Genomic DNA, 14351 nt, shown 5'->3' on the forward strand with positions numbered 1-14351 from the left:
TGATTCCTCTATTTTCGCTTTCACTTGCTATCGGGTTTTCATCACCCAATAGCAAGTCTTAGTCTTGGTTTCATTTTATTTCCAACTTTGTGTTTGTAGTCGGATCTCTTTTCTTCCATTGCAAGTCTTTAAATGTGAAAAGACTTGTAGTCAGGCTTATGACAAGAGCCTTGAGAGGAACGAAAAATGCAAAGGATATGACCCGACTACAAGTATATCCTTTGCATTTTTCGTTCCTCTCAAGGCTCTTGTCATAAGCGAACTCTTGTACTTCATATGTTTTGCACTACAAACAATGTGTTGCTTCAAGGATCGGATCTATCACATATCATTACAAGTGAACCGTTGACATATTGACTTAAGTGGCCTCTATAAGCAAAATCGGGTCTTTTTCCTACAAGTGCAAGTTTTACACACACTTGTAATCAGGTCCTATAGACCCTACTACAAGTATGCATATGCATATCATTTCCGCTCATAAAGCTCTTGTTGCAAAGATGAACTACCGCATTCCATATGTTTGGCATAAATCATTTTTACTTGCAGTCGAGTCTTGGAGACCCAACTACAAGTAGAATACATTGTTTTACCCTTCATGCACGCTTGTAGTCGGGTCCCCAAGACCCGACTGCAAGTACCTTAGATGGTCACTATCCTTGGTTTGATAAGCTCATGATTCTTGCAGTCATTTTCTCCCATTTCAATATGCTTTCCACAAAGTCATGTCGCGCATTTCCCATTTAAATCAAGTCTCAAGCTTCCATTTACATGTGTGCATCATCGATTGCCTCCACAATTCATTTTTCCACTTGCAGTTGGGTCTTGGAGAGCCGATTACAAAGTGCGAACTGTGTAAGTTTTTCCACTTGCAATCACCCTCACGAGATCCGATTTTCCTCCCATCACTGTCCAAGCTCATCTATAAAGCATTGTTGAGTCGGTACTAGCAGTTTTATATTAAAATCCTTCCCATGTTCTTGTGTGAGCATTGGTTTTCAAAACTTGAAGGTTACGGAATCGCCAGTTGCAGCAAAAGATGTTCTTACCCTTTTGAGTTTTCATCACAATATTGCAGATTCTTGTTCAATGTCGGGAGAGCCATATTCGCCACCAAACAAGAAGATGAAATACAAGTATGACAAGTACCAGAATGAGGTTGCTCCCACACAGGTGATCTCTGTTATTGATGAGATCCGGGATACAGAGATCGGACATGTTGCCATGTCCAATTTTTTGGAAAGAACAGAGTGTTCGCCAACACATGGGATGCAACTGTTCCTGAACACTCGTATCCATCTAGTGTCTTCATTTCCAGTGGCTGTCTTAGAACCTAAGTTTGTTCTCGCATGTGCTACTCACTTTGATCGAGAAATGAGAACAATCAGAGATGAGGATGGAAATGTAATTATAAGGCTGGATCCAGAAACGATAGACAAAATCTTCAAAGTTCCTGCATCCCCTATGTATGCTGACATAACCATGAAGAGTGCCTTAGATCATTATAATCAGAAAAGATCAAATTGTATCAGGCACATTAATGCTAAGTGGCTGAAAACTCCTCGGAACTACTTCTCAAGATGGCCTAAGTTGTATAGATGTGACTTCATTGAAGAAGTGGGAGATATGATCACACTTCTTAGCAGGATCATGGGTTTGAAGCATTCTAATGTATTTGGGATCTAGATGTACAAGTGCATCATGGTCATGAGGAAGGGACAAACCCACATCTTCTGGGGAGAGATTATCAACGACAACTTGTGTGAGCAGTTGTCACAAGTTCCCAGCACTCCCACTTTCTATATGGATTCTTACTTGGTTTCATTGCAGTGTCACTCAAACGGTTTCCTGGTCTCTCCACCAAGGGTGATAGATCTCTAGTACCAGTATGGAAATATTATGATCAGTTGACTCTGAGGCCTAGTAGGATTAATTACAGAAGAGTGCGGGACGCTTTCTTCGATCATTTCATGTATCTCTTTGATAAGACACTCAAAAACAGGAGGGGTTTTTGAAGCTGCATGGAGGAAAGTGAATGAGTATGGATGTTTGTTCTTATAGTTCCCAACCTTTACATATATGAGGGTTGGATGTATTGAGTGACAACCATACATGTTACCTCGATATCCTACAGATAAGGTTCTCCTGATAGAATTGGCAAGACAGATGATGGCAGTTCATGCAGTAAAACTTGCCATTCATAAACTCGGTAGAAACATTTCCTCACATAATTCACTGCAGATTGGCCGATATTCTTTGAATACCTCAGCGAGGGCTAAGGCAATGGAGACAGAACTCTAGGAAATCAAGTTGAGGAAGTTTATAGTCAAAAAAGATTTTGACTACCGAGGCATGAAGGATAAGATCAAAAGGGCCTTCACCCATGTCCATCATCTAGAAGACATCTCGGTAGATCTCCACACTGAAGAAGAAATTAGGAGAATGGACTACAGTAGGTTGACTCTGAAGCAGATTGTGGATCTTGATTTAACTAGAATTCCAGAGGGCATGGTAGATGATGGAAAGATCCTCGATCCTGAGTATGTCAAGCAAAGAGTTGCAGAAGCTCCTCTTCCTTCTCCACAATATTTGAAGAAGGAATGTGACTCTATCATTGATAGATTTTAGCCCATCCTTGCAAACACAAATGCTTGGCTGAAGGATAATAGGGTCAAGACTATTAAGATCAAGGTGGAGAATGAAAGTGATTTGGCTGGGCCCGCTAGGCAAAGATCTAAAGTTAGGATCAAATCTAAGGAAGGTGCTTCTTCTTCTGGCACAAGGATCAAGCTACGAGTGCGTAGAGCATTGGTTATTCATCTACCAGAAGTGTCATTGAAAGGGAAGGAGAAACCATAGTTGCAGATCAATGTTGTTGATGCTGAGGATGAAACCCATCATGAGAATGCTGCAGAATCACCCCTTCAGTTGGTTCAGATTCTCCTCATATAGCTGTTCCACAATTGTCATTAGATGTTCCTATGTCTCCAATTGACACAAATGTGGATTCATTTCCCACCATATATGTAAATCATATAGAACCAAGTACATCTACTAGTATGATTATTTGCCGAAACGTCTCATGGAATTCTCGAGAATGTTTTTGAGATAAATCCCTCTTATGTGGCCATGTCTAGTGTTTCCTTTCCTAAGGTTGATGCTTCTGCTTTGAACTTTGAAAAGTTCATGACAGAGGCAAGTAGTGAGTTACCACATGAGCAGAGAATTGTTGTTGTTCAAACAGAATCTTCTCATCGAGTCGCAGCTATGTGTTAACGTGGCTAAAGTCGTATCGCTATAACTTTCTCCGGTCAACGCAGAATAGAATGTTGAGTATCCTATCCTCTCTTGAAATAAGGAAATCCCTAATGTTGTTTTAGTTGATCAATGGGGATGACCTCAAGGTTTCAACTGTCAGGTCATAACTGCAGGATAGCTCAACAGTTTGATGTGTTTTACTGTAAACACAAAGGGGACTTACGATTAGACAAAATTGGTTTTGTTTGTACGGGTTCCCTAAGATTCTACAGTTTTGATTTCATCATATTTTACCTTAACATGATGTTGTTCGAACTTCAACTTCTGATAAAAAAAGGGGAAAAGGGAAGGGAAAGAGAGAGAATGTCTAATTAATCTACCTAAGACAGCATGTTCAGAAAAATAGACAGAAACCTTGAAAAAACCAGATTAAACATCATCAGCTAATGAAGCACAACTCTGTAAAAACTAGTGCAATCTTCAATGGGAGTTGGATTTTCATGCTATTAAACATAAATTCAGAACCAGATATTCATTCATTTAATATTTAATAATCGAACAAGAGCATAAAACTGATTCAGATTAACCATGCAAGAGGAAATGACAATCAATCAATCCTTAATGGTGTGAACACTTAAAGTTTCTATCAGATATAATTCTAAAAATGCAATCTGAAATTAAACTACATAACAGGAAAAATGAAAGATGAAGAAGGAGACCATGCACTCACAAAGAAACCAGACACCTTTAATATCCATTAAATCTGCATAAATTCCGCCAGAGTTTCAACAACAATTTTATACTTCTTACAAAATAAGGGAAAAACCATCCCTTATATAGAATTTCAAAAATGGATGAATGGCCAAGATTTAATCTTACAAGTGGCCCAGATTCATCCTATAAAACATGGCTGCCCATATCCATTAATGGGTAACAAAATATCATCACCAACCATCAACTAACTAATAACTACCAACCACTCAACATAAAGTTGCTCCAAAAAGTGCACTTGCATGGAGCTCAAAAATCTACAATGATTTTGGTAGTTGGAAAGAAACTTTATCCTGAAAAAGTGCATTTAGAACTTAAGAGAAACAAATATTTCAAGAAAGAACTTTTTATTTCCCCAAGGTAGACTCTTTCTCCAAGAATTCGACTTCTTGCAAGTAGTCCTTCCAGATGTCTCGACTTGGTGCACGTTCTACCCGAACGTAATCCTAAATGTCGATATGTCCCAAGTTTGTATCTCCTATATTGTATCTCCAGGATTACACTACAGCACTCCCAAAAATCAGAAATCTAATATATAAATCTGCAACATTATCTTCAATTCACTCCTCTGTGAAGAGTAGTCTCTAGCTCGACTAGTTGTTGTATTGCAAGCAAGAAATCAAGCTATGGCTAGGAGGTAAGCGTTCCCCGAAGCTTTCACTCTACATTTCGGCAACATTTCATTATAAAAATTCTTGGATACCAAAACAAGATCCCAACACTCTTATTTATAGACTTTGTGTCTCCTAATTCAAATTTGCATTCCCTCCAAATGAACGACAAACCCAAATGCACATTCACTTCACATTATTTTGGAATTACATTTCATTTCTCCTCTCTCCAAATCGACCTTCTCATAGAAGCAAATATACTTTATAAAAATGACAATAAAATCATAATGTGGCATCCAAGGTAGATAAGTGAAATATATTATAAAATTAACTTATTTCTCCATAAGGCGTCCATCTTGCCTTATTAATATTTCACTTTATAAAGTATTTTTCCTCAACAATAAATCGCTCAATATATAATTAAGGAAATGACTTAGATATCAATATAACTTAAGCAATCCCTTTAAAATAAATCGTCCAACCTTTGCCTTAAGTTATAATTTAATTTAAAACACCATTTTTCATCAAATACTGAACCTGCCAAAACAAGCTCCAAGGATATGGGGAAACAAGCTAAAAGAATTGCCCTACCAGAAATAGTCATTGAACTGAGCTGAAGAACCCTTGCCAAGAATAGCACCAAAAAATGCTTGGAAGACCAACTGCTCAAACTGACTTGCCGGAAATAGCCATCTGAACAGGCCTGCTGACATCCTGCTAAAAATAGTACTTACTAAAAATAGCATACTGCTAAAAATAGTAAGTGTTTCCAAAATGATTTAACCACATTTTGAGCAGTTGTTGCACTTACTAAAAATAGTAAGTCCGAAAAAAGTCACCCGATGCAGATGCATGTTGAACCATCTTGAAGCTCTTTAAAAACCCAAAAGGAATCCAAAATCCAAAGTGTCAAATTCCCACATACACCCCTTGAAAACACCAAAGAATCCTCCTAGAAAATAGGAAACCCTAATTTCTGCTCCCGACTAGCCTACAGGCCTTCGAAATAGGCTAACGGCCAGCTGAACTAATCACTGCGGAGAAGGGGACATTACAGCTCACCATTTCGACAAGGAGACAAGAACCATTAGAAATGATGATGGTGAGGCAATAATCCGCCTTGATGCGGATACTATTGAGAAAGTCTTCAGAATACCATCAGTACCTGTGTATATGGAGAATTCCAAGGATAGTGCAGTTGAGTACTATGTCAAGAGGGAAAAGAACTGCAAACATCACATTAATAGATGGATCCATCAGCCACGAGCTGCTTTCACAAGGTGGGCTAAGTTATACTGTTGTGACTTCAAGTGGGAAATTGGAGACATCATTACTCTCCTCAGCAGAATGTTAGGTCTCGAGCATTCTAATGTTTTTGAGCCTTGGATGTATCAATTTATCATGTTCATAAGGCAATCCCATCACATTTCACGGAGAGAGATTATTAGTGATGCTTTGTGTGAACAATTTGTAGCAGTCCCTACCACTATGACATTTTACATAAACTCATACTTAGTGTATTTGGCAGCGTCACTTAGACATTTCCTTGGTCTTTCTACCAAGGGTGATTGCTCGCTTATACCAGTGTGGGAGTACTATGATCAACTGCCCTTGAGACCCAGCAGGTTACATTTCAGAAGGATTTAGGATGCATTCTTTGGTTATTTCATGTGTCAATTTGACAAGACTCTAAAGAATAAAAGAATATCAGATGAGGCATGGGAAAAAGTGAATGAATATGATTGCTTGTTCCTTCAATTCCCGACTTTCACTTATATGAGAGTTGGATGTTACAGTGGGCAGCCATACATGCTCCCTAGATACTCAACTGATAAGATTATTCTCATGGAGTTGGGAAGACAAATCATGGCGGTTCATGCACATCAATATGTCAAGCATGAGGTTGGAATGGGGATTTCTACAATTAACCCATTGAAGATTGGTAGGTACTCCCTCATCACATCCACCAAAGCCAAAGCTATGGAGACCGAGATGCAGGAAATAAAACTCAAAAGGTTTAAGTCAAGGGCAAATTTCGACTATCGAGGTATGAAGGAGAGAATCAAAAAGTTCTTCATACATGTGCATCGCATAGAAGATATCTGGGTGGATCTTCGTATAGAAAAGGAGGTTATTAAGATGGATTACTGTAGGCTCACCCTTGAGTAAGTTATTGATTTGAACCTGGTGGACATTCCGCAAGGGATGATTGATGATGGGAATGTGCTTGATCCAAAGTACGTCTCACGAAGGGTTGATGAAGCCCCACTTCCTTTAATTCAATGGTCACACAAAGAATGCACTTCCATTCTTGAGAGATTTCAGCCCATCTTAGCTAACACCAATACTTGGCTCAAAGGTAACGGTGTTAGGCTCATCAAGATCAAGATTGGAAAAGAAGATGATTCTACGGGGCCTCTTGGATGTGAGTCTAAGATTCAGATTGACAAAAAGGAAGGTGCATCATCTTCAGGCACGAGGATCAAATTGCGAGTTAGTCGGGCAATGGTGCTCCCTCCTGAGGAGACGACAGTTCGTGGGAAAGAAAAGTCCCAGATTCACATTCATGTGATTGATCCTGATGATCCGGAGGAAGGACAACAATCAGATGATGCTCCTAAGTCACTGGCTTCGGAGTCACCTCATGAGATTCCCTCCTCAGTTTCCATGGAGCTGCCTCTATCTCCTCCTGACACAGTAGAAGATGACTCCCCTCAGAATGTCATTCCCCTTTCAGCAGTTGAGCCACCTCTTGATCATCAACAAGAGAGTTTGCTGGAAATCTTCGAGGATACTCCTACATGTATTCATTTGTTAGAGATTGATACCTCTACTTCCAGCTTTGAGGAGTTTATGAAACAATCTTCATGCCCTTTGGTTACCGAACAAGCCATGGTTGCCATCCAGACAGATTCTTCCCCCAGGATAACCATAGTTGTTCAAACAGAAACTGCTTCTCCTTTGCTTTCAGCTACTACTGAAGGAGAACTAATGGTTTTACCTCCATGGCTTAGTTCTTTCACTCCCAAGAGGAAGAAGCAGGAAATTTCTCCTGATGTCTTTGATTATCAACAACTTAAGCAATCTAGGTCCAAGGTTGCTAAAAGAGCCAAGACAATCTCAAGGGTAACAGTTGACAGCAACAAGATGAAAGTGCCAGAAATTGTTGAGTCCCTTGTAGATAAGCCACACGAGGAAATGCAAGTTGTTGATTATAGGGTCACAAGGATAGAATTGGGTAAGCAAACGCATGAAGTGGTCAAGCATGATGCCCAACAATCTGTAGCTTGACTAGTACAGCGGTATGATGAACTTCTAGCGAAGAAAGACAAGCTAGAAGAGGAGAATAGGCAACTTGTTGCAGCTACTCATAAAATCACAAAACATGTTGATGAAGAGAGTAATCCTTCAAGTTCTTCCGGTCCACAAGAATCAATTCAGAGAGTTGAGAGAGCTGCTCAAAAGGTACAAGCATTGGAATCTTGGGTAGATCAACTTCATGATTTATGTGCACAAGTTTTGAGGGAGGTTTTTCAAATGATGATCAAATTGAAGACCATTGAAGAACAATTGAACCAAGTTTCTGATACTTTCAAACATAACTTGGAAAAGGTGGAAGATAGCTTGACTACTTGGCTCAAAATTCCTCAACAAAAGTTGAGTGTTCTTCTAGAAGATCAGGTTATTCCTTCAAGAGTTGTGTATCTAGAATATCAGAAACTCTTGGAGAACAAAGCCCTTGTTCTCAAGTCACTTGTTGAAGACATTGATGATACCATGAGACTTCGATTGGAAATAGTTCAGGATATGGTTTCTTGTTGTGAGAAAGATTCTTGCAACATCATGGATCATAGTGGGGAATTATTGGCAAAAGAAAGGGTTATCTCAGATCTACAGTTGAAGATTCATCATGAGTGGAAGAGTGAACCATTTTCAGTTACATTTATTCAAGCCTTGGTTGCCTATCAAGTCTTCTTGCAGGAAATTCAATCTTCCTTTGAGAAGAATAATGCCACAATCCTTCGTTGTAATGATGTTATTGTGAAAACCATGATCGTGGCAAAAAATACCCATGAACCAAATCCTAATGAGCTGCAAATGATCATCCAAAAGTTTGAAGGATTCATGTCTTCACATGCTGCAACTTTAGTGTTTTTCAACAATTAGTTGTATTTTTCAGAATTGTAGTCTCTTAGTTGTAGTTTTTCTTTTGACATGTTTACTTGTAAAAACATTTTGTAAATTGCAAGTCAAGTCATTACTTGCACTTTTGTAATTACAAGTAGACGAGTAACAAGTCAATTTAGAATAGGACTTGTAACTTTGATTAAGTCATAGTTAGTTATTGAACAAGTCTTGGTGGTTGAGAGAATTTCTCAAGTTAGTTAGGATCCTCCCACCTTTTTCTCACGACTCCTCCCCTATAAATACTTGAGGGAGTCTATTGTAATCTTTATCTTTTTGAAAGCAAGCAAAAACTCTGTCAAATTTGCAGCAAAGAAGTCTTTGAGCTTTTATGTGTAAATTGAAGAATTGAAAGGAATAGAAGAAAATTACTCAAGTGTTGAGACTTTGTGCTACATTCTTGAGTTTGTTCAATATTGTCTTTCTTGCAAGTGTTTCTTTAAGGGCTTAATCAAATTTGATTTGCAGACTTTGTGTTGCAAGTATTGGAGATTAATTTAGTTAGAATAAAAGTTCTATTGAGAAACTTTGTAAGACTTTGTGCTTACACTCATTCTTGAGAGAGATTAGAAGTAGATTTTATAATAGGAAATAGTTGTGAAACTTTGAGCTCACACTAGTTTTTGATGTCTTTTGTAGAAAGAAATAAGTTATTTCAGACTTTGCGCTGTCATAATTTGTTCTTGACATCATTAGAATAGAAAAGGGTAGATAGGACTTCACATATTCAAGACTTTGAGCTTGATATTGTTGTCCCATCCCGAAGGAAGTGACGGAAGTCTTTGAGCTTTCAGAAAACTTCATTTCCTTTCTCTCATTTCATTTCAAAAAGTTGTTAATGTTGTTTTACGTTAAATTGCTATTACTTTTCTGTGAAGAGAAAAGGATATTGGCTTTCGAAAAAAAAAAAAAAAAGACTATTGTTTCATCCTATTTTAGTTTTAGTATTAGATAGATGAGGGGAGCCTTCCCTTTATTAGGAGAGTTTTACTCACACACTATGGTTGAAGCCACAGTTTTGTATATTTCCCCAAGTGTACAAAATTTTCAACCAACAGTTGCTTCATCGTTCTTTCTTTCTCCTCTAATGTTGTGTAGTTCTCAATTGGTTGAGTGCACGTATGACAAAAAGCAAGGTGATGTATGCAGCATGATCCTAAGGATATTCAAAAAGTGTGGTTATGAGAATGAGCAATGAGAGCTCGATTTATAGAGTTCGAAGATCAAATGGACGAACGAGATCAATTTCGATCAATGGAAAAGATTGAAGGAGAGATTGACTTAAGTGGAATGAAATAGGAAAGGTGTCATTTGCAAGTGGAGAGCAAAATAGAAGGTAAGTAGAGTTAAGTGGAGCGAATCGGGAAAGTGGAAGAGATAAGGGGAGATAGAAATGGAGGTGAAATTAATTAATATTCATTTATTAATTCACTCCAAAATTAGCAAATTAGCCAGTTAAATATTCATTTAATTGTGACAAGGAAATTAGGGACAAATAAATAATAATATAATTTATCCAAAGAGGGATGTGTTAGCCTAAAGGGGGTTAAATAATTAAATAATTAATCAACCCTGGGAGGGAATTAGGTCAAATTGACATCAAGGCATAGAGATTAGGTCAAAATGATGTCATAGGGCAAAAATTGGGACAAATTGATACCATAGGACAACAATTGGGATAAATTAATGCCATAGGACAGAAATTGGGTAACTGACAAAATTTTTTAATCAGATGTTCAAAAAGGACGATTTAGGTCAAATGACAGGAAGTTGAGAGGAAATAATCGAATTAGAGGACAGAAGAATGACAGAGGATCGACGAATGGTGAAGAACAAACGCACAACAACAAGACATGCTAGAAAGGGAGACACGGACATTTAACCACTTTTTAGTGTCTACACGTACTAGTTGTTGGAGGCCAGGCGAACCTAACAACCCAGTCTACACCTAACTATAAAATCACCTCTGGCTTCCAAATTGTAAGAACCCACTAATCTCATCTCTTCATACAAGGTTCGTCCTACATAATTGAGTAACTATCAAAAGGTCAATTAGAAGACAAATACCATGCAATTGTTGTGATTTGTGAAGATTGTAATGGGAATTGGTACCAAGGTTTTGTAAACCTGAGTACCTAGAGATCAGAAATAATTAGCATTTCATTTTTTTTTAAATGATGGTATTTTACTCCATCATAATAAAAACCCACGCCAACTGAAGGTTTCTTCTCTGAGAAACAACCTCAAAACAATTCAGAGAAGAAGAATAGCTAATATTTCGAGTAACTGAAACCCTGTATCCCTAAAACCTAAACCCTGTGAATGCATCCATAGCATCAAGAACATTATATAAATTCACTTTTTGTCCATTATTCACAATACACTTGGAGCTCACAAATTGTTTCCTCCATCTTAATTTTTAGAAAGTTACTGAAAGAGCCTTCCTGATTTTGAGCTAGAAAGGCTCAGGGTTTAAATGCTAACCCACAATTATGAGAATGTACAAGTTCAAAACTTACTGCGGAGAAAACATGCGACAGTGGATGCACGCTAGTTTCGCCAAATGAACACAGTAACGCAGATTACACCTTATAGCAGGTGAAATCATCACTGCCCTGAAAATGGTTTTAAAAAAAAACAATAATTTCACCTCTCTGTACAAGACAAAAGGTTTTTATCCCAACAGAACTAAGCATCGGAATCAGAAGTGCAATTAGAAGACATAAAAGGAATTGGTAACAAGGTTCTGTAAATATGAGTTCCCAATCCCAGATATAGAAATAATAAGAATTTCAGAAAAAAGTGATGGCATTTTACTCCTCCAGAAAAAAAATCCTACACCGACTGTCATTTTTTCCTTGAGAAACAACCTAAAATCAAATCAGAGAGTGAATAATCAACTATTATCTGCAGTAATTGAAGCCCCGTATCCCTAATCTCTGAACTGCGGGCATGCATCCGAGGCCTCAAAAAGCCATTGTTATATGAGATCATGTCTTGTCCCTTATTCACGAGACACTTGGAAGCTCATATATTCCTTCGTACATCTGAACTTTTAGGATCTTGGTTTGAGCTGGTGAGGCTCGGGGATCAAATCATAACCATGATTCTTAGGAGTCAGGACACACGTGTTCAAAGTTTAGTTGCATAATTGGATAGAAATCCTGCGTAACGGGAAATGAAAGATGGTAAGATTTTATGGAGACAGAGCCTTTAAGGAGTTCAACAAATATATACCTTGGAGAAAAATATAGTGACACTATAACGACGAATTTGGTAAAGCACTAGTTAAGGTAAGATGCAATACATTGAACCATGGAATGTCATGCCAATGATTTGGTACTCTGCAGCTAGACTTCAAAGTTGAAACAAACCACTCTCTCTTCAACTCAACAGCTTTGACATTTCTTCTTAATTGTAAGAAAAAAGTACATACAATAAACTGACTGTAACAAGAAATCGTGCAATACTAATACTTGTAACAAAAAGAAATTTGTCGAATATTGTAAGATTCTCCCCAATCTAGCTATCGCCCAGAAGAAGACAAACAAAATTTTACAAAATTAAGAGGATCTAACTGAGTGCTCCAAAGGAAAAGAAAAAGGAAGACACATAAGATAATAAAATTGCATACGCTTGAATTCTCCCAGTGCTGATGATCACCGAGTAGCTGCGAACTGGTGTTAAGGATTTTTTTGAGTCAGACGCCTCTGTTTTCTTCCAGGGTGAATGATCGCTGAGTAGGTGCAAGACTTTTTTGCATTCAGACGCCTCATTAAATTTCTTATTGGATCGCAATCCACAAAGATGGTGTTATAAAAGTAGAAGAAGACAACAGTATCCTCCATTTTTTTTCTGTATCTTCTCTTAATCTAATTAAAAAAATCTTCAGTATGTGGGACAGTCCCCAATCAATCAATTTTTTTTTATGCAAGTTGATAATGAGAAAGGCTTTTAAAGGAGGCGGCCCGATAGTGATGCACTAACTTTAGGGATGGGGAACCATGTTTTTTATTAGACTATAGCCATTATATGTGAAAAATGTTGATAATTATGCTGCATGCAGCTAGATTAGTTTAGTTAATAGTTTTTTGTTTATTCGTGCAAATAAAGCATGTACTCCAACATGCATTGATTTTTAGGACTATTTTTAGTTTTGTTTTTGCATGAATTTGTTTTTAGTAAATAAAGCATGATGTGCATGCATTTATTGTATTCTTAATTTAAGAAGTAGTTTGTTTTTTAGTTTGAGAGTCTTAGTAGCTTTCCATGCAATGCTAGGATTATATTTAGAACTGTAATTATTATTAATTTTTCTAGGGTGCAAATTCTTTATATATATAGCCTCTATGTAATTTTTTAATTAAGCTTCAATAAAGAAATTAGTGTGTGCAATTCCAAAAAAACAAGGCACTTTGTTTTATTTATTCTGAATTGTGATTTCTTTTTGCAATTTATTCTTTTTGCTATTATTGTTTGTTAATCAGTTGGTTCAGAGAGGATAGGTCAGGTTCAAAATTCTACAAGTGGCATCAGAGCAGGTAAAATTGTTTTGGGTTAAAGTTTTATTGCTAGAATTTCGCCAAAATTAATCATGTCGAATTCTAACAATATGCCCATTCCAGAATTTGATGGGAATGATTATAATTATTGGTGCATTATGATGCTGACTTTTTTGATTGGAAAAGATTTGTGGGAGATTATTGAATCGGGTTATGAGGAGCCAGCTGATTGGAATGCCCTTACAACCAATGAAAGAACAGCAAGAAAGGAAGCAAGGAAAAAGAATGCTCAAGCTTTGTTTCACATTCAGATAGCTCTTGATAACCTTATTTCCAAGAATATCAGGAGCAACAACAGCCAAAGATGCCTGGAAGACTCTACAAGAAGTTTACCAGGGTAGTGATCAAATTAAAGTGGTCAAGCTTCATACATTGAAGCGAGAGTTCGAGAATTTGAAGATGCAAAAAGCTGAAAGTATAAGTGATTATTGTGTCAGAGTCAAAGATTTGGTCAATAAAATGGCTACACTTGGGGAAATTGTAAGCAATGAAGTTTTGATAAAAAAAGGTGTTGAGATCTTTGACACCCAGATGGAAACATGTAGCAATAATCATATAAGAAAGCAAAGATTTGACAAAACTACAGTTTGATCAACTTGTTGGATCCCTGATGTCTCATGAAAAAAAAGATTGAAAGATTCTTTTGAAGGTGTAGAGAAAGCATTTTCCTCTAAATTGCTAATCACAAAAAATGAAGATGCAAGCAGCAATAGTACCCAAATCAATCAAGGCCAAGGTAAAGGGCAAAACCAAAATTCTTCAAGAGGTAGAGGAAGAGGTGGCTCAAGAGGAAGAGGTGGTTTCAGAGGAAGAGGTAGAGGCAGATTTGATAAGAGAAATGTTCAATGTTACCATTGTAACAGGTATGGCCACTTTGAAAGAGAATGCAGATTGAAAGAAGGTAAAAGTGTTAACTATGCTCAAGAAAGTAGTGAGAATCCTCCTGGTCACTTATTTTTATCTTATG

General features: G+C 37.4%; 1 protein-coding gene across 4 annotated transcripts in view; it reads right to left on the minus strand.

The window, feature by feature from the left end:
- The window catches only part of LOC131052986 (guanosine deaminase), a 69716-nt gene extending 57035 nt beyond the window's left edge, over positions 1-12681 (minus strand). For 2 of the 4 annotated variants that reach the window (XM_057987601.2, XM_057987598.2), the window contains exon 1: positions 12457-12661. The gene's annotated coding sequence lies outside the window, so the exon portion shown is untranslated. Of the gene's footprint in view, positions 1-12456 lie in introns of all 4 variants that reach the window. The other 2 variants (XM_059218352.1, XM_059218351.1) reach the window with 2 other exon arrangements.
- Between the last annotated feature and the right edge of the window lie 1670 nt (positions 12682-14351).

The sequence above is a fragment of the Cryptomeria japonica genome, chromosome 3 (assembly GCF_030272615.1).
Source record: "Cryptomeria japonica chromosome 3, Sugi_1.0, whole genome shotgun sequence".
Taxonomy (NCBI): Eukaryota; Viridiplantae; Streptophyta; class Pinopsida; order Cupressales; family Cupressaceae; genus Cryptomeria; species Cryptomeria japonica.